Here is a 19,504-nt window from a genome sequence, read left to right on the forward strand (position 1 = left end):
TTGTCCTCGGCTGCAGCCATCTAGCCTCTAAAGGCCACCAGCTCCACGGCGTTCAGTGACCCGTTTTAGATGGGTGGTCCCAAGGCCCCCCTCCCCAGCCAAGTGCCAGGCACAGAGGATTACTTTAATTATTTCATTCAGCCATTGTGGGGCCAGATTAGTCTGCACCCGCTTTCAGATGAGATGAACTGCTGCCCTGCTGCTGTCTACCAGGCTGTTGCACATAGAGAGCTGGCCAGTTACAAGGCTGGCATGCAAACTCTCACACACCATTACACAAGGCTTAACACAAAAACACACACACAATGATAGCACAGACAAAGACAGGAGGAGTGCTGCTAATATTATGGGTTAAACAGACCAAGAGGTTATAACAAAATTTGTGAAATTGGTTTTGTTTTACTTAATGTCTATGTATTAAATTTAAAATGCTGTCAAAATGGGAAGGATGGGCAGTAAAGCTAATTTTGACCAATAGTTGATTGTTTTTCATGAATAGTATAATTGCACATTATATTTACTGTCTTTATATATGACGAGTGTGATTTAACCAAGTACTTGAATCAACATCCTTTTCGATCCTGAAACAACTTTCTAATCAACCAAACAGAAATGAGATTCAACTTTTTAGAAAATATCTGTTTTAGGCTTACAATCAGGGTTAGGTGCTTCTAAACCTTGTTAATCAGCTATCATTCTCTACTGATTTTAGGAATAAATTATGGTTAGGGTTAGAATAAGGGGTAGGGATTAGGTTAAATCTATATTTTTGAATAGGAACATGTCTTCCTTTGCAAAGTCGCGTCAACCCCTTTATATACAGTTGAAGGATCCTATATGTTGCCTAACAAGAAATTAAACCATACATTTTTTTTAACATCATTTCCTACAATAAAACATACCCCATAAAGAGAGAAATGCTGAAATGTGTCATTTTAGGTTGGTTTTGTCAGCTGGAAATTGTCATTACACAGTAAGTGGAAAAATAAGCTAATTAAACAAATAATTTATACATGGACATATTAATTAATTAATTAAAAGAAGAAGAAGAAGAAGAAGAAGAAGAAGAAGAAGAAGAAGAAGAAGAAGAAGAAAGCGTGTTACAGTAAAGACTAGAAACAATTCAAGGAAGCAACTCATAACCTTTGAATCTGCTCAGTTGGGCACTGTACTGGGTATTTCATTTACAGTCAAAACTGCATGTGATTTCTAACAAGAGCCCTTTTAAAAACATTTACTCGCGGTTACTTGGAATAATTGAGGTATAATCGATAAACGAGCATTTTAACCTTAAAAAAGGCCTCTCTGTTGTCTACTTTCTACACTGAACGTTGAAGTCTCGGTCCATTCAAACGGTCAGCTTTAACTGGGCTCTCCGTGTGTCTGAGAGGAGTCTCATCCATCCCGTTTCGCTGGACTCTCATACTCGGTGAGGAGCGTTTATGCCCGTCAGGTTACCAAGAGATGAAGTTATAATGAGGAGACACGTTGTATGATGATCAGCTGCCCGAAATGTGCTGATTATTCAGTGCTTTTTAACTTTTAAAAGGAATCTCCATAGAAGACGTCTATATATGATAGGCTATGGTCGATATAGATGACAGAGAACAACTATAACAAAAGTAAAGTTGTTATATAGCTCATTTGTTTAAACGTAAATCTATAACAAACTGATAAAACACGATATCATTTATGTTTGTCGACGTATCGTCCGACAGGCTGAGCGGTCTGCTGTTGCTATGGTTTCATCCTCAGACAACTCGATTTATGTTCGTGAGCGCCTTACTAGGTGACAATAAGAGCCATGGCCAACTTGTAACTTTTGTGGTTAATATCTCACTGAAAGGAGTTACACGTAAAATATGCTTTAAGAGCACACGACTTCGGATTTTACTTCCTTAGATAGTAGATAGTAAGGGGGTCAGTATTGAAGAAATTGAGGAAGGGATAAAATAACGTATTTATAAGATCCACAGATCAATAATCTACTGGAACGGCACGAGAATCTCGCTCAAGTGCCGCTGTGTGCATATGTGCTGATGCCTACAGAACACGATCTCGATGAGAGCAGAAGGGAAAATGACTTTTACCTGCGGATGAATGCGCTCCGAGTTAGACCAGGTCATTTGCAAGCCATTGCGGGCTGCTGTACAATTTTGCATCCGGCTGAACGCTTTTGCCTACAAATAAACCAGAAAAAGAATCGAGATGTCCGATCACAGCTCCGCGGAATGAAGCCTAAGCATTCCCGTGATTTCACACTGTTTCTCCCAGCCTGGACCAGACGAACAGGTTTAAAAGCAACCCGACGACGGGAGCGACCAGAAAGACCGGATTCCGCTGTTATGACAGGCAATGCTTTGTTCCTTGACGATTACTGGTGACTGAGTACCAAGGAAAGAAAGCCTAATTAATAGTGCGTCTCGTGAAATGTTGACTAGACGACATTCTGCGGGTAAAGTTAACCGCAAAAATGTTACACGCACTGAGATAGAAAAGTAGAGGTATATGAGAAATGCGCCAAACGAGAGCAACAGGTGTTGCGAGAGCGAGGAATAACCAAGTAAGAGAGCAAACTTAAGGGTCTATCCATAAAAGCTCACAAAATACAGATTCATTATTCTGTATACTTTGAACAGTGCTTATACAAGTGTACATGCTATAAGCGCATTTCCTGTGAGGGTTTCCTGCCAGATGTGGGTAGAAAAAAAAAAAGTTATATATATATATAATCATCTTATAATTAAATTATTATTATTATTATTTATTTTTTTTTTCAATCTAGATAATGCGCTCGTTTCGGGCGCACTGTAAAGAGATGAATATTTCATATCAGAGCGAGGAATCGATTAAAATCTACGCGAAGATGCACTGACCGGCACTTGAGCTAGATGAAGATGTTTTGCTATATGTGTGGATCCATGGCGTCAAAGGCTTCTATGTGTGGAAATGTAATGGCAAGCGTTGATTGGCGATCCACTCGAGCGCTCGGTTTCATGAAGAAACATCGATAGCAGTAGTGCAGGGAAAACATGTCACATGTGAGCTAATCAGCTCTGAGGACAATCGAGGGCGATGTTAACTTAAAATATCGATACATTCCTGATATTTAAATTGAGATGAGCAGCCATTCACAATCTCTGTTTATAATGAGAACTTCATTAATCACTAATCCTTGTGACAGCACTATGTCGAGCTAATATTATATGTCTGTCGTAATTATGATTCATATAAACGCACAGAAACACACACATAGGGTACCTCTCTATAAAGAAAAGTATATCTACATGGTTAACCTCACTTACTGACAACACTAGAGCGCATTGGTAAGACGAACAAATATGCAAATGTATAAATATCAATAACTAAATAAAATCTCATATACCTTAATGGATAGTTACTCCTCTTAGTTGTATGTGCTCTTGAAAGCTTTGCACGCTACAAATCAAGCGCTTTTGGATATCCAAAATTCAGCACCACCGCAATCCTTTCGATACAAAAGACAGCACCCTTTTCTGGTCCTGTAGAACTGTAGCAAAAAGTGTCACGTCAAAAAATAAGAGCGCGCAACTTGGCTGATGGTGGTTACGCACATCAGAGAGAAGTGTCCTCTCTTTGCGCACGAAAGGAAACCCCGAACCAGCGGTACTCCGGACCGGGCTCAAAGCATCCCGACACCTCCAATTTCACACGACAACATCCTTCAAAACGTAGACCTTCAGTCAACAACTGTCTGTGCATAAAAGTGAAAACAGAAAAAATCGTCCAAGGCTATGTCCGGTAGCGTCCAGTGCGCGTGCTCTCATCATCAGTGCCGCAGCTCACCGCGCGCCTGTATACTGTGGATAGCCTATGTGAGAGTGAAGTGATTTCCGACCGAATGCGCTCTCGCTCCCCCCCCACACCTCTCGCTCACTCTCTCCCTCGCTCAGTGCCTCATACAAGAACATCATTTCGAATAGTTGAGGGCGGAGCTTTGCGATACGTGCTTCTGTGGACTCCACAACAAAACCTCATTCGTATTTACCCAGCCATTACCAAGTGCCAGTGTTGCCGTATCCGCTTATTATAAGCGAATATGCTTGTTATGTCAGTCGCAAGTCCGGGCTCCAGAACAGTGGCGTTTTGGCTAAGTGTGACCAACTACTAATTGAAGCTGTCAAGTATCCATATTTACAGTTGAGCCATGCTCTTCATAGATTCCATGTCCAAATATGGATAGCGGTGGCAAATCATTACAGTACTTCCCCTTTAGTATGAAAACGAGCATGATGTCGAAAAAGCAGTAGCCTATTAATGAAATAGTGAATAATATTCAATTGACAGCTGTGAACAAACTATCAAACATGCTAACTTTACTAAGAAAGTTGTTCCACAGGCTTAAATTGTACTTGTCCAACAACACCGAAAGTAAATTGTGTTTGTGACTTTGTTTGTGTTGTGTTTTTAGTACACACTAGGTCAAAGAACAAACAGGTCAAAGTACAATGTCAGCATAGTGAATGTATTATGGCAATGTATTTATACTACAAACAGAAAGCGTTTAACAACCAAAAAGTATTGACCACTGACGAAGCATTTATTTAAATTGTATATGCAAAATACTTGCTATATATATATATATATATATATATATATATATATATATATATATATATATATATATATATATATTTATTTATTTATTTATTTGATTTCTCTTCTGTGATTGCATGCAGAAAAACTTCGAGATGCATCTTACAACCACACATACAAATACACACACAAACACACACAGAGAGAGTGGGAGAGAGAGAGAGAGAGAGAGAGAGAGAGAGACGATTGTTTCCCTCGTGCAGGTGTATGTAGGCTATGAAATACATTTTTATGAAGAATAAAAATGATATTAACATAACGTCTAACTTTAAAATATGCTTCTTATTAATAAACATGGAGACGTCAATGTACTGTCAGTGTGCTGAAGGACATTATATGCTTTCACCCGAAACTCAAATACAATCGTCACGCATAAGAGTTGCGAAAGCAAACACAACGAGTCGTTTACGGCGAAATGTTTCGACTCAGCGCGGTTTTCAGTCATTATCTACTTTATTCAAAAGGGATCTGCATCAACACACCATGTAAACTTATATTTTACAATCTATCACGCTGTCATGAGGGCACTATGTAGGATGGAGAGAGGGGAAAAAATCCCAGATATGTTCATTGTGCTCTTAGCGGCATCTAGAGGTCACATGAGGAATAATCAGTACACACACTGTGAGCCAAACTCATAAATACACGTAACTGTATGCACGGTGGAAAGGAGATAAAATGAACCAATTAAGCAGACGATGAAATGCAGGAACCAGAAATAGACTGTTCAGAATTGTTTAGTGGGTTAATATGCTTTAAAGGGGACAAAAATAATGATCACATTCAATATTCATCAAACTTAGCAGAGAAGCAAATTTGACTTCAATGTCTGTAACTCATATTCATTGATATGCTTCAAATATTAGTTTAGAGATATAGTCTGTAATCTGTTTAAATTAACTTTCAAAGTGATGTTTCCTTTATCAAATTTCTAATGGGTTAAACTGTTGGTGTAATGAAAAAGACCAAGTGTTGCAACACGCCCTAGTCTTACGTAATGTAGAATTTGTATTCTTAAAAAGTATATTAAATGCATACACGCTGTCAGACCTGTGCCCCAATACCCACTAGCTGCAGTATAGCTTATACAGACTCAAAGCAGTATAGAGACATTTGACATTTTGTTCAGTGTATTCAGTACTAGACATTCTGCTTACCCACAGTCAGAGGTTAGCAATTAGTGAGTCAAAATTGCCATTGCCATTCTAAGAAGAAAAGTAATTTGCAAAAAAAATAAATAAAAAAAATAATATATATATATATATATATATATATATATATATATATATATATATATGAGAAAAAAATAAGATAGAATTGCGAGAATCATATATTTTTTTTTCTGAGTCGTAATTGTGAGATAAAAAGTTGCAATTACCTTTTTATTCTTTGCAAACAGGCTTCCATATTTTTCTCTAGGCATGTAGCACACACACACACACACACATACACACACACACACACACACACATACATTTACAGACAACGTTTATTAAAACTATATATTGCCATGGGTAAAGTATCGCTTTAACTCAGACTAGGGGTTCTGAATCTGTTTTCAAAGCCACATGATTCAGTCCCCCTTCAATGCAAACTGGCTGATGCATTGTTCATTTGAAAAGTAAGGATTGGTCCTTTTGTCTCAAAATGTAGATTATTTAAATTCAGAGTCTCAGCTTTCCTCATTTCTTCAGAAGAATTGCAGCTACAGACCTCTCAAATTAGTTCACCTGCACAGCTGAGCTCAGAGAATGGAGCTTTCTGTATAACCAGAAACAAGACCCATTTATTTGCACACAATTAATAGCATAAAAATGAGCCATTTGTCATTCAATGAGATTGTTTCACAATGAAGTTCAACATTTCCTTGTCCGGACAGTGATTTTAGAGGAAGGTAAGGTCTATCCTTTTTTTCTTTCAGGTGTTAAGACATCTTTAATTAATCCATGTGACTTAGAAGCACAGCAGACTGGAATTAAGGGTCTTGCCTTGTGGTCTGACAGTGGCAGGACAAACAAACACACATGCATTGAAAAAGAAAAAAAGCAGACGTACAGATGCCACACTTGTGGATGAAGCCACAGGGAGCAGGGAGTGCTAGGAGTAATCCATACTAATGAGAAGGTGTACCTGCTTACTGTCAGAAAAATTGAGACAGGCACACACTTCTGCGCACATACACACACCTCTGCGCTTAAGTTTTCAGCTACACACATTGCTGACTCATTTTGATGTACCACACAGCCACCCGCATACATTTTTGCCCTTTGACTTCAATTTCAGTCTAATTTCGATTCTGGTCCACAGTGAGCTTTGACTCGTTGGTATGGGGAGAAGGCAAAACAGGCATTAGAGATTTGAATCAGAAAAAAAAAAAAAAAAACAGCTTAATTTAGCACTGGCCCATGAGATAAGAGCTCCGTCAGCTTATCATAGAACAAACAACCATCAGACCCGATCCCCCGATCCGTCATTGTTATTAACTCCAACAAGGGGATGAATAATTCAACATGTTGATCCCTCTCTCAACACACACACACACACACACACACACACACACACACACACACACACACATATTAGCATTTCATTTGCAAACACACGTGAATGCATGGACACAGGAAGGCGCATCTAATGATAATGCTTATCTCTGTGTACCTTTGTGTAGTTTATACACATATGTTCATGTGGTGTCAAAGAAGTGGACACTTCACTTTTGTGCATTCTATTTTGCCAGCAAGAAGGAATATAATTATTAAAGTGAAAGTGATGTGTAGCCAAGTATGGTATCACATCCTCTGAATTTTTACTCTGTATTTAACCCATCCAAGTGCAAACACACACACTCCTCCTTCCTAAAAGCCCTGCCAGTACCAAGACTCGAACACAACCTTTGGGCCACACATCCGACTCTAACCATTAGGCCATGACTGCCCCATAATTATGAGTTCTGGAAAGATCTTACTGAAGGTGAAGTGTTTCTGGTGCCGCTAAAGGCACTGAAATAACATGCTTTGTCTCCTTTCAAGCAAACTAGACAAAAATAATTACTGTTTCCAAATACATTTCAAACACTCCACCCCTCTTTCGTTGTTTGGACAATGCAAATGTCCACACCCAGAATGGTCAATCAAACAACATGAGATTACTGAGATGCAATGAGGTACATTCAGTCCAATTACTGCAGAAGTGGAAGTATGTGTTCACAAACTAGTAGGAGATGATTTAAAGTCTGGTGAAATAAAGCCTACAGTTTGCCACTTAAAGTTTGAACTACAAAGACATATTGATATCCGATAACAGTTTAGAAAACTGTTTCTTACTGCATAACTAATGAGGAATTATTGAATAACTAACAGGTAATTTTTCATTAACACTTAACTCACTACTGTTAATTACTAAGGAAGATGTGTTAACTAATCAATATGTAATGCAATTTTATGATTGTGTTAAGAAACAATTAAATAATAAATAATTAATGTATTCTGTCATACCTACTGAAGAACTACCATTAATTATCTACTGGTTAAGGTTCAAGGAAGTTAACTATGAAATAACTACTAATGAACAGAATTACATTCTATTCCATTACAATATTAATAAATGCAATACATTTTTGAGGTTTTGCCTGTGTAGTAAACTGTTTTGTGAGTGTGTTTTGTAAGAAATCAGCTTCCGATTGGAACCCCACCAGCAGCTTTACCGTTTTTTATATACAATACTGTATGTGTGACTCCTCAGCATATACCACATTTGCCATTAATTCAATTCCTGTATGTAAAATAAGGACTGAGGGAAAGTGAAAATACAGGTAACCAATTAGTATTTAATAAAGAATTATCAAACAATTCTGCAAGACTTATTTCAAACCTGAAACACTTTAGGCCTATTCTAAAATGAATAGTCTTTTGTTTGTTTGTTTTACTTTTTATTCCTTTTTATTTTTTGAATGAAACCCAGCTCGCTCATCAACAAAACTCCTTTAGAGAATTTGTGTGAACCAACCACCCGTATCCTCCACCTCAGCACGGTCGCCCTCTTCTCCGCTGATTCCTGACTGACATTTAGATAAAGGTGAGAAAGAAAGGCACAGCTGAGCTGATGCCTGTCGCCAGGGTAAATTCTCTGTGCCCTTTCAGCGACTCGGAAGTCAAATTATAGCTTGTGGTCTGACATTTCCATTGTATTGGTAGAGTGCTGTTTTATTCTCCTAATTAGACCATTAGGTACATCACTGATCTTGCGCCTAGAGATGGCCGGCACTAATAAAGAACAGAGAAACCCTGGGATAAAAGAGAAGCGACAGAGAGAAACTGAGGGGAGAGATGAAGGAAGAAAGCCAGATAGATGAGAAACTAGAAAGGAGAGGGAGGAAGCCCTTGTGACAATGGCCCTGGCAAACCAAAGTAGAGACAGAGCTGTGAACTGAAAGAGATAAATAGATAAAAGACATATACAGAGAGAGAAATAGATGAACAAATATGCAAGAGAAAATCATGGAGGTGGAAGGATTTAAAGATGAATATGATGGACGTTACTCAATGTTTCTTATAGATTGAATCAGAGAGAAAGCAAAATCCAGTTTCGAGTTCACAGTGGCACAGGTGACAGAAGAGAGTGTGCTGTCCTCTACTGTATATCCACAATGGGATATTTATACATACTCACTCAAATATCACTCTCTCTGGATAATTGGACACAGCTTGTGATGAAATATCAAACCAGCTCCTGAGGTTGGACTTTTTAGGCCTTCCTGTCCAGTCAGAAATCAAGTTGAGAACGACCATTTACCCCTACAATCTCATATGCCCCTAGGTTTTGACAGATTTAAGCATATGTGACCCTGTACCACAAAACCAATCTTAAGTCACTGGGATATATCTGTAGCAACAGCTAAAAAGACATTTTATGGGCAACTTTTATTTTTTATCGTATACCAAAAATCATTAGGATATTAAGTAAAGATCATGTTCCATCAAGATATTTAGTAAATTTCCTACTGTAATTATATTAAAACTTAATTTGTATTCATTTTCATTTCTAAGAACATCATCTGGACAACTTTAAAGACAATTTTTCTCAATATTTAGATTGTTCTGCACCCTCAGATTCCAGATTTTCAAATAATTGTATTCCGGCCAAATATTGTCCTGTCATATCAAAAAATACGACAATGGAAAGCTTATTTATTTAGCTATCAGATCAAAATAAATAAATAAATAACCTTATGACAACGACTATGCTCTGTGGTCCAGGGTCACATATGGAAGTGAAGTCGTGACATTTGTCAAGTATGGTAACCCATACTCGGAATTGGTGCTCTGCCTTTAACCCTTCCAAGCGCACACACAGCAGTGAGAAGTGAACACACACCCAGAGCAAACTGGGGGTTCAGTGCCTTGCTCAAGGGCACTTCAGCCATGGGTACTGAGGATGGAAAAGAGCGCTGAACATTCACCCACCCCCACCTACATGTCCTGCCAGCACCGAGACTCGAACCTGTGACCTTCTGGTTACAAGTCCAACTCTATAAACATCAGGTCATAGCTGCCATCTTTTTGTTAAAAATGGCTCAGAAAATGTAATGTTATATGAGGTTAAAAAATTACTTGCAACATGTTTGCAGAAACCACATTTGCTGAGATTTTGTTGTCCAGTGCAATTAGATATGTATGTTTTTAGATGTCTCTATACATTTGGGTTCCTAGTGAACAGACATGTTTGTTTCTTAAGGGTAAGTGGCATTATATTTCCTCTTTATCAGGGTGCCCGAACTCGGTCCTGGAGGGCCGATGTCCTGCAGAGGTTAGCTCCAGCCTGCCTCAAAACACCTGCCTGGAGGTTTCTAGTATGCCAAGTAAGAGCTTGATTAACTGGTTCAGGTCTATCTATTTGGGGATGGATCTAAACTCTGCACCCCTGCTTTATATTCTTGGTTTCAGTCATCAGTTTCCCAACTATAAAGTTCAAAGCTTGCAGTGAATGTTTTATATTATATTAAAACAGTGTCTGTGTATGGCAGCGAAACTGATTTATGAAACACTATGATCATTCTCGGCTATGGTAGAGTTTTTGTTATGTCAGGGGGTGTCTTTAATGTCTTAAATAAGGATTTAAATATGGCTTTACTTGTCTAACCAAGTCATTAGAAGTTTGCCCATGTAAGCATTATTAATGGGGAAAAGGCGATGTCTAATTAAGAAGTATTTGAAAGGCCTTGACCTTTCTACAGACAGTCTGTAAATCATAACTGCAGGGTTAAATATGACATTAATTTTCCGTTGTACCTACTAATAAACTGATAAAAGTGTGATGTTGGCAGGTAAGGTGGAAAACCAAGATATGCATTTAATTAGTGAATGTTCAAGACACCATCCCTGTTTTTACTTTGAGTGAAGCGATGAAGATGAATTTCATATTACTTTTAATCAACCTGCAATGGAATTAAAATAAAATCTGCATTTCATTTTGAAAGTAGCCACTGAAAATGGCCTTACTCCAATAAAATAATTGCATTTGCACAAGCAAAACAAATATTAACAAATGATATGTACCTTACATCAGGTTAGTCTCCATGGCAACTACTGACTTTCACACAATGTTGAAAGGATAGGATGCAAAAAAGGTGCAATTAAGTATGCAAATGAGCATTAATTGTCATGCGAAATTGTCAGAGTGTTTTAATTATGTTGAGCCTGGCCAGGGAAGCAGACAGAATGGTGTGCAAAAAGTAGTGAGCAGAGTGAAACGTGGATCGGTGACCGTCGCTCTTCACTCTGTTTGTTTGACACATGCCCTTATTCTGTTTGATTTATATGTGCTGCCTGTCAGCCCATTATCCTTGTAAACTGCAACAAACAAACGCCTTTTATCTATGATCGATTCCGTTCATATGTGCCAGTCTAATTTTCAAGCTCTGACTTTCATTCCTGCTCTCCAGATAACATTCATTCATAGCTGAAACACACACAAGCGTACTGAAAATGCATTTCTGTTGTGATCCATCCAGATTGAGGTCCATAGTTAAATCACTCTCCATGTATAAAGCATCTTTCATCCCTTCATGTAGGCAGTAATTCGTTCCCTGGTGTTGCTGCCAAAGAGCTTCACATAAATGTCTCTGTGCAATCCTAAGTGTATGATCTCATTCCAGATATACTATCAACATTTCCATGATTCGTATTTGCATATAAGTGACCTGTAGATAATTCAGTTCCAGTAGTTGGCATGCTTATGCACTGGCTAATGACTCAACATACATATGTGAACAGCAGTGATGGTAGTGATGAACAAGAAGGAGAATATAAACTAATGTTTAGGGTCAATACAATTTTGTTTATAAATAAAGCAATGAAGACATTAATTCAGCAAGGAGAAGTTAAATTGATCAAAACTTGCAGTAAAGACACAAAATATTCCTCTTTTAAATAAATGTTATTTTTTACTTTCTATTTAAAAAGAAACAGAACAACTGTTTTCAACATCATTAATAATAATAATAATAATAATAATAATGTTTCTTGAGCATCAAATCAATATATGACGTGACACTGAAGTAATGGATCCTGAATATTCAGCTTTGTCGTCACAGGAATACATTTAATTTTTAAGTATATTAAAATTAAGAAGGTATTTTATAATGTAATGATATTTTACATTATTACAGTTTTACTCTAGTTTTAATCAAATAAAATGCAGCCCATTGAGTATGACTTATTTTTTTTGATAATTTAATAATGGCCCCAAAGTATATTTAGACAATTAAAAGTATACATATTTTATTTAAAACGACATGCAACAGTGATATCTGCAAACAAATGATGCAAAACTTTTCCTCCCTCATAACTAATTTAGCCCTTCTGAGCAATTTTTGCAATTATTTGAACAAAAAGATGACTTTTAGTGGATTGTAATAGTTTCCATAATGTTCAGGTTTTAAAAAGAAAGTGTTCAGACTTCTTTTTTGACAATATATGTTTTATAATATATTATATTCTTTTAAGTATTAAGTCTTTATACCTTTTGGCCAGTGTATTTGTTTTTTGTATGAGCGTTCCCAGATGACCCCCTCCTTGTTAGAAATGGCCAGTGGCCCAGCTGGGCTAGCATAGATGCTTTGAGGGTGTGCAGAGAAGTGATAGACACACACCAGTGTCTCCAACTTAGTGTTGCAGAACTCAACAGGAATGAGAAAACAGGATAAAAAGGTAACTCTTCACACCAAATACCACCCTGAAAATACTCATAACATCATGCATTTTCATCATTCATCATACCTAAGCAAACGTTGTAAAAACATCTCTGAAAACTACACTTACTCCAAGCGGCGTCCAGCTACTGTGGTTTGGGATGATAAATTGAACATATGTATTGCAATAAATCTGTTCAAATAACTTTTTCTGGTCTGATTTTCTGTCTAATGTAGATAGAAATGGAAAGTGAATGAATTGTGCTTAGTTTCCTGAATATGACTGGTTGTCTTTTAGTTTGTATAACATTTGGTTATCTAGCTAGTTTTTAAACTGACAGTTCACCCCAAAACAACAAAAACAACAACGAAAATCTGTTAACGTTTATTCACCCTCATGTCATTTCAAACTTTTTGACTTATATTCTTCTAAGGAACACAATAAATATTTGTGGGTGCTTTCACACTTGGTTAAATTGCCTAGTCTGAACCAGAGTCCAACTGTTCTGGCTTGTTCTTACTAGAATGTTTTCACACAGTTGTTTGGTTCTGAACATGGTACGTTTGCATCATTAGAATGGCAGTGGTTTATCAACTGCAGGAGTAGATGGCAAAATGGATGGATAACATTGCTTGCTCACCTTATTTTTGACAACCACAGCATGGCACACAAGTCTATTTGTCCCAAATGTAATGCAAAGAAAAAAGAGATACAAATTCTCTGGCTTGCAGTTCATCAGTCATACTTGTCAGGACGATGAGTGAGAAAACACAAATAGTTTTGATCAATTGATATGTCAACAACAGCATTACACTTCCATAGTTTTTTAAGGTTGTGTTCACATTAGAATCGAGCCATACCCTAATTTGCATAAACTGTACCCCAGGCCGTCTTTTTCAACCAGATTCCAATACAGTTTGTGGATGTTCACCCAAGTTCAGAAAACATTATCCAAACAAATTCAAGCAAAACCAATCCAGGTGCACAACAAATGTGGGTTCCAACAAGACTGGACCCCATTTTCATTGTATATATATATATATATATATATATATATATATATATATATATATATATATTAAAGAACCTTCTTTTCCGCAGAAGAAATTAAGTCATACAGTATGTATATATGTAACTATACCTTTAAAGGTACCTATATGAATAAATAATGGCAAAATCTTCCACATACACACTTTGTGGGCAAACAAATGTTGTGTAATGAAGCACGGCTCATCTGCTTATTCCTTGCAATGCCACATTGGATTAGGCAAAAAAGCTTGTTCCGGTGCCTTGGTGGTAGTTACAGTAAAAATATTTGATATATCTTTTCCCCCAGCATTCTATTCCACTGTAATGTGACTGATGACATTGGCAAAAACAGCAGGCTCAAGATAGAGAGTGCACAGAATGTAGATGAATGTGAACGGGAAATGTGTGCAGTGTATGTGTGTGGGGGAAAGAGCGAGAGAGAGAGAGAGAGAGAGAGGCATGGAGTCGCTGCATGGATTTAATGCTAGTATCCATCACCCTCTACACAAAGTATGTGGGGGAGTGTATAGGGCTTTAAGAGGTTATTACACACGCTCTTTCCCACTGTAGGGACCAAACACACTTGGAGTCTAACCTCCAGCAAAGATGGATCACACCGACTTATCTCGTCTGAAATAAAAAAACAAACAAGCACTTCATCTTCCAACATAAAACCAAAACCATGCTGCGCGCAGTAAAACCTAATGCCGGTCACCATGTGGTGCAGAAAGCAATACATCTGCTCTGCTGTAAATACAGTAGCTGTATCTAAACTCAGTGTGTGACAGAGCTATAGAGGGATGTATGAAATGTGTGGGCTAATGTATCTTAATGTTTTTTATGCAAATAGCCATCTTCATTGTTGAGATGCACAACATATTATTACCAAATAAGCTATCAGCCAACTGTTTTTTTAGTACTGGCTGAGACTAGATATTTAATTGTGCGTGATGATTACCCTATTAAAATAATAATAATAATAATAATAATAATAATAATAATATTTTTAAAAAATAATTTTTCATATTGCACGTTATGTTCTGATGACTATATATATATATTATATATATATATAGTCATCAGAACATAACGTGCAATATGAAAAATGGGTATTCATTCAATACATTATTATTATTATTATTATTATTATTATTATTATTAATATTATTAATTTTTAGCTTTTTAGCCTTTATAATCAACAGTACGGTTGGTTATACATCAAGTCAGCCCCTGAACATTTATTTCATTTCAAATCATTTAACTAACCAGCTAATATTCATTAAGAATATAGACAAAACATGTATTAATGTAATTGTCTATTGGCAATATGTTTAATCTGTTCTATATTTATTTATATTTATTAAAAATAACATCATTATCAATTTGCCACTTCTATAAATCAATTACTTAAAAAAAAAAAAATCACAGATCCCTTTAGCCTACTCTTACTCTAATATATGTATCATGATACACTAATGATTAATTATTACTTAATACAAAATTATGTTTAATAATAGAAAACAAAATAACTCCACATGATGTTTCTCTCTCTGTGCCATTTAGTACTTTCAGACAATGATGTGTGTCATTAATAATTTATTTTGCATGGCTGCATAATGTAATGCCGAAATACACAATAATATGTTTTCAATTTCAAAAAGTAAATTAAAATAAATCATGATCGTTTTCTAAAGTATGTTTTCATGGGTGTTAATCGATTCATTTTTGTTGGAAGAAAAAAAAAATCTGTCACACTGTGATAAAGGCTGAAAGTGAACGCAGCGAAGACGTACTGGTATTGGATGCGAGAACACACACACCATACGCACCATAGGGCCTAGCGACGCCCCTGTATATATATATATATATATATATATATATATATATATATATATATATATATATATATATAGCAGTGGCAGCTCCTGACAATTATCTCTGGGGGGGGGGGGGGGGGGGTGTTTGCTCAATTAATGAGGATAGGTCACCCATTCAATTGATAAATTAATGAGTAGTTAAAGATGTAAAAGGAATTGAACTACTATAGAATTAATTAAAAATAAACTGACTTTAGGAGTCAATCTCTTGCTCTCCTTATGTTTCTATATGCGTGTTAACACAATTCAGCAACAAATGAAGCCTGACGCCGTTTTTTCCAAAAAAACCTTTGCTTTCAGTTTAATAAGGAATCAATGAAGTCACATAAATCAATGTTTACACAACACACTTTTATTACACTGCTTATTTATATCATATTCCTCACTTATATTACACTGCTTACTTAAACTACTCACTTATATTACACTTCTCCATACTATCCATATGCACCTTTGCTCTTTCGTGTTTTTTTCACCATCTCCGAGAGATGATGCATTTTGGTGACATCTGTAGTTGTCCGTGCGGTGTCCGTCATGCTGATCATCACGATGGAACAAAATGCAGCGGTAAATTCCTCATTTATACGACATCCCGCCCTTTGTAGATACTTGTTTGATGTTTAAATGATGCTGGATTAAATTGGGTCTTGGTTGTCCTAATTCTTTAATTGCCAATTTATCCTTATTGGTACGGCGAATGAATGGTATTTCTTTCAATGACATGATATAATTAATTTGTGCTGAGGTAACGTTCACCATTATGTTGATCAAGTTCAGCTGACAAAGGCATAGCTGTCCCCATGTCTCCTTTTTTTCACATTTGATAAATATATTAAAGTACTTTTTCATTTTTTTTCTTGTTGTTAAAATGCTAAATAGTTTATAAATATTATTGGATGTTATTGTTCCCACCAGTCGTTGCACAAGTTAAGGTTACGCATGATGACGAAAGCACGTTAGTGGGACTGCGAGCCCTCCCGGAACTCATGAGATTGCATTGCAGTGCCTGCAGTTCGAAAATGTTTTTCTTTGAATTGAAGTCAATGAGAGCACTCGGGGGGATTCTCAGTTTGACAGAAATCGCCCAAAAATATGCAGTACTACACAAAACGCAACTCGACGCTGATATACATATATATTTGAAGGTTTTTGTTGTCATTTTTGTATGCATTTTTGTTAGCTAAAATAATTTATTTATTTATTTTTGTTAATGTTTATTTATTTATTACAAATATTTCTTAATGGTTTTCATTGTGGTGTCAGTTTAACTGAACTAGAATATTCCTGATTCCTACATTCACTTGTTGCATGTAAAACTATTAATTTATGAAGAGTTTATTTATAATTAACATTCCATACCAACATTTTCTGCCATAAAGTTTGTCGACTTATCGTCATAGGCCATAATCTAAAAATAAAAGGTTTCCTTCATTGTAATAGCACTTAATGAATTGTGTAGTGTGATATTTATTTAATAAGATCTGCAATTTGTGTAGGCTTAATATGTTAGTGTTTGACATGAGCACCAGCAAAGTAGCATGAAACCACATATATGCACCTGGAGAGCAATAGTGAGTGAGTGAGTGAGTGAGTGAGTGAGTGTTAAAGTTGGTCTGAGAGAGAAGCTTTCCTCTTTCCTCTGGCCAGTTCTCTCCCATGTGCAAAACAAGTCAACAGATCTGTTGCTATGGCAGCAAAGGTGAAACACAGTGGTGCTCGTTGTTGATGATGGTGTGTGTGTGTGTGTGTATGTGAGAGAGAGAGATTGATGGCTCACTGCTCTCTGCCTCTCAGATTCTCCTTTGGCTGATCTCTCAGCCTGTAAATCCCATGCGTGTGGGCTGGCCTCACCCTTATCCACACATACCCCAAGATGAGTGCCAGTTGGAAGACCAGATTATAGAGATTTATCGGCCATTTGTAACATTTATTTATTTTATCGTCTTAGATTCCTTGCGTGCAAATTTACTAGCAATTTGCCTTTATAAATGTAAATACATTTAACATAAATGCAGCAGTCATAAATTAACATGTGGTATACATATATTTTTTTTTCTATGCACATTTATCTACAAAGATTTAGTGTTTCTGGTGTTTTTGAATTCTGATGAAAAATTCACTGATAATATAACTAAGTATAAACAATAATATTCATTTTGAGATTTCCTAAATACAACATTTAACAATGTTATTAAATTGTTAAAGTTTTAAAAATATTTCTCTGCTGAAATAATACAGTTGTTCCCTAAAATCATAGCAAGCAATATGTTGTCCTTTTCTTTTCTGAGAAAAATTATATATTTTTTTATTTTATTTTAACTACTGGGCATATGATATTGCCATCCATTGGTTCATGTACCTCAAAGCAAAGGATAATTAAATGCAATTAACTACTTCCTGTCATGGCTTTACTCTAAGAAAAACAATCAGTGCTGCTTCCATTCCTCAACCTATTCTTCATCAGAGGAGACAGCTTGCAAAACCAGCCAGAAATCACAAAATCTAATGACGGTAAACGCTCAAATAATATGCCACACTTTTAAAACGCTTTCCTGCACTCTTGAGATAAAGAGCCTAAGGAACCTGTGATTTTGTTCTCTGTCTCCCCTTCCGTATGTGAGTTGGCTTGTAAAAGAAAAAAAAAAAAAAAAGAAAAAAAAATACAGAAAAAATGACTAGCTATATAGATGGATACATGAATGAATAAGTGTTACAGTTATTAAAAGAAAAGATCTGAACTGATACTGAATATTTTGATTGGAGGCAACAATGAACAATAACTGATGACAATCTTCTATTTGCTGGATCTGTCTTCTCTCTATTTCTCTGCACAAACACAAGTGAAGCGAATAATAATGAAATCTAAATGGCCTCTCAATGTGCAGCCAATAATCAAACTCAATCACTTTAGCAAGCGTTTTCTAAGTGTGTGTCGTATATAATAACTACCAGCATTTCAAACTAACCAAGCACAAAATGCAATAAAAATATGTACTGCAACTGTATTTAAATTAACCCACTACAAATGGTATATTATATTACATTACATTGTATTATATTATACTTAGGGCTGTGGAAAAGGAAAAATTAATATCTGAGGTATTTGCTGTTTAATGTGTTGAAATAATTAATGCAGTAATTCCTGAAGTAGCTTTCACAAGTCATTAATACCTGTGATACGGATATTGTATTCAGATGATTAAAATAATTGCAGAAAACACATTTTACAGTGCGTTGGGAGGAGGGGGGGGGGGGGGTATTTTAAGTATAACAACATCATAAATTATACAGTATTATAACTTAGAATCATTTTTGAACTAATAAATTTAATAATATACTAAAAATGCTGGGTTGTTTCAGTTTTACACACAATTTTAACCCGAAAGTTGGGTTAATCCATATTTGACCCAAAGTTGGGTTGAAACAACCCAACACTTTTTAGAGTGTACCAATTAATTTTAATTTATAACTTATAACAAGTTTAACTCTTTAACACTTTAATTAAAAGTTGTTATTTATTGTAATGTTAAATGGCTATAATTACTCATTTATCCTCAGAAATGGAGGGGGGGAATATGATTATGGGAATAATTGCAGAAATACATAAATCTGTGTTATTTGTTATTTTTAAATTGATCGACACCCCTTAGACAAACTTCACTATTGTTACATATTAAAAAAAAAGTGTCAAAAATTTGACTTTCCCCTCTAATTTTCTTGCAAATTGAGTCTGAGTTGCCCCAGGCACCAATAATCAATTGCAAGGGTTTAAGG

The 19,504-nt window shown here is 36.1% G+C and overlaps 1 protein-coding gene across 2 annotated transcripts in view; it reads right to left on the reverse strand.

Moving 5' to 3' along the window:
• The window catches only part of LOC113075403 (protocadherin-1-like), a 142,939-nt gene extending 138,809 nt beyond the window's left edge, over window positions 1-4,130 (reverse strand). Inside the window, exon 1 of one of the 2 annotated variants that reach the window (XM_026248121.1) lies at window positions 3,386-4,130. The gene's annotated coding sequence lies outside the window, so the exon portion shown is untranslated. The remainder of the gene's footprint in view (window positions 1-3,385) is intronic. The other variant, XM_026248122.1, reaches the window with a different exon arrangement.
• Window positions 4,131-19,504: the final 15,374 nt, after the last annotated feature.

Source organism: Carassius auratus, unplaced genomic scaffold (assembly GCF_003368295.1).
Source record: "Carassius auratus strain Wakin unplaced genomic scaffold, ASM336829v1 scaf_tig00017026, whole genome shotgun sequence".
Lineage (NCBI taxonomy): Eukaryota > Metazoa > Chordata > Actinopteri > Cypriniformes > Cyprinidae > Carassius > Carassius auratus.